Raw genomic sequence first — 2878 nt, forward strand, 5'->3', positions numbered from 1 at the left:
TGTAACCTGTTGATGTCACACAGCCCTTTATCGATGTCACACAGCCCTTTATTTTTGTCCTGCCAGCCACCCCACAAACATCTCTTTGCCTCCACAGAGATGCCTGCCAGGTGCCCAAACAAAATTTCTTTTCAAATACGAAAATTTTGTGTTGATGCTCTTTTTTTTTCCCCCATATTCAAATGATTGAGCAACTTGATGGAATAACTGGGAACATTTGAGCTCATGGCTTAATTTTGTTGAAGAACCTAAAATTGGCAGTCTTAGCTTGTAGACCGTTGTTGTATAAAATCTCAGTAAATGTTGACAATAAAAATCCTGAATCATAATATTAAAAGCTGCTTCTCCTAGGCATCATGCTATGTTCTTCACATGCATTATCATAACAACCCACTGATTTTGACACTATTATTCCTGTCCTCATTTTAGTAAAGAAACTGAGATGGTATGACTTGCCTATAGTCAGAGGTCTAATAGATAATGGAGGCAGTATTTGAATCCAAGTCTACTGGTATGCCAGTTGTCTTTGAGTTGATTCTGACTCATGGCAACTCCATGTTAGTCATAGTAGAATTGTGCTCTATAGGGTGTTTTTTAAATTTTTATTGTGATGTGGGTGAAAGTTTACAGAGCAAATTCCTTTTCCATAAAGCAGTTCATATACATTTTGTTTAATGACATTGATTGCAATCCCCATAATGTAATAGCGCTCTTCCCACTTCCTCCCTGTGGTTACCTTTTCCCTGTGTCCTTCTTTGCTACGTATTCCTGCCCTCTGCGCTATCTCCCTGTGCAAATACTGCCCTTGTGTTCTCCCATGGTTGTTCGTTCTAAGGAGTGTGTATGTACTGGTATAAATGTTCACCCTATATGCCTGCATATTGTTTGTCTGGAAGCCACAGAAGTGAGTTCAATTCTAGGTCTGAAGAATTTCACCAATCTTTGTCAGACCAGTAAGCCTGGTCTTTTTTTTTTTTTTTTTTTTTAATGATTTTGCATTTTGTTCCACATTTTTATCCTACTCTATCCAGGATCTCCAATTTTGATCCCTTTCTGAGTGGTTGACACTGGTAGCTGGGCACCATCTAGTTCTTCTGGTCTCAGGGTCATGTAGGCCCAGGTTCCCATGGTCCACAAGTCCCTTGGACTAATTGTTTTCATGCATCTTCGATTTTCTTCATTCTTCTTTGCTCTGGATAAGGAGAGACTAATTGTTGCATCTTAGATGGCTGCTCACAAGCTTTTGAGACCCCAGTTGCTACTCATTCAAGTATGATGTAGAACAATGTTTTTGTGTAGCGTGTTATGCCAATTGAGCTCGATGTCCCCTTTGACCATGTTCCTGAGCCTGTGGGTCCAGCCACTTACTCCAAGGTATTTGGCTGGGGGCTAAGGTGTTATCACAACTTTGCCCTCTGTTAGCTGTATTATGTCTATGGACGTTCTTTTAGCGCATGCAAGCACATGTGTAGAAATATTGTCTGCCAAAGTTACACATTCCCTTTTGCCTACCCACACGTGATCATTTTGCCTGTCTACCTATGTATCCACCCATAGATTTGTTTGTTAGTACTGATAATGCAGTAATTGTGGATATAAAAGTGTTTACCCTCATTGTCTGTACCTCTTGTGCACATCTTTGTGTCTTCCTTTTCCTTAATGTTATCATGCTGGTCATTTGCTTTTGGTATATTGCCTTTCTCTTCACTTACACCTATACTTGTCTCTTACCTATCTAGCAATTTTCCTTCTCCTCCCCTCCCATCCCTAGCAACCAATAAAGAAAGTTTCTTTCTATGTGTAAACCTTCCCTTGACTTTTTATAATAGTGGGCTCATACAATATTTGTCCTTCTGTGACTGAGTTATTTCACTCAGAATAATGTCCTCCAAGTTCATCCCCATGATGAGGTGCTTAGTGGATCCAATATTCTTTAATGTTGCATAGTATTCCATTGTGTGTATGTACCATAGTTCCGTTATCCATTCATCTGTTGATGGGCACTTAGGTTATTTCCATCTCTTTGCAATTTGCTTCATAGAGTTTTCAATGTCCACAATCTTTTGGAAGTAGCTTTCTAGGCCTTTCTTCTGAAGTGCCTCTGGGTGGAGTTGAACTGCCAACCTTTCACTTAACTGTTTGTGCCAAGTCTAGTTGACCCTAAAGCATTTGTGCAGAACTGCTATAGTACTTTGCTTACAAAGAAGGATTGGGCAGCCAAATATTTTCAAACTGGACTGATCTAACTATCTTCAATAAGACCAACTTCGTGCATTATGGGAAGCTGCATAAGTAATACTCTGTGTGTTTACATGTTATGAAGAACCCAGACAACTCCTTCCCTTGTGGCTGGCTGGGCTGAGTTGGGGATTGAATATTCAAATGGCTATCTCATTTCCTCCCCTCCATTACAATGTACACAAACAGCCTATATGCTAGGACCTAGTTATTCTCTCTTCAGTGAAATGAAGAGAAACAGAAAGTGTAAGCTTAAATTCCAGGAACCTATCAAACAGTTGCCTGTGCTAACTTCCCTACCATGCAGAAATGGCTTGGGAGCCATTTATGCCTAGGGGAGCATGTTCCACTCTATCTCCTCCTGTCTTGTTGCCACTCCCTCAGAGCTGAGCACCGAAGAAGTGAATTCTGAACTGTTCCTTGAAAGTTCTGAGGAGGATTCCTTTTTCTCAAGTCGCTTTTCTACCAGTTTGATGTTATGCCTGAAATAACACCTTAGACTAATTTCTTGAGGATAAAGATCACCTCGCTGTTAAAATACACACACGTACTTGGAGCTATTATGGCTAAAAGACAAAGGCTTTAGCATTAGAAAGTTCACCTGGTGACTTTGAGCAAGTTGCTTAACACTCCATTTCCT

Source organism: Orycteropus afer, unplaced genomic scaffold (genome assembly GCF_000298275.1).
Source record: "Orycteropus afer afer isolate SDZICR_OR568_19922 unplaced genomic scaffold, OryAfe1.0 scaffold00013, whole genome shotgun sequence".
NCBI lineage: Eukaryota > Metazoa > Chordata > Mammalia > Tubulidentata > Orycteropodidae > Orycteropus > Orycteropus afer.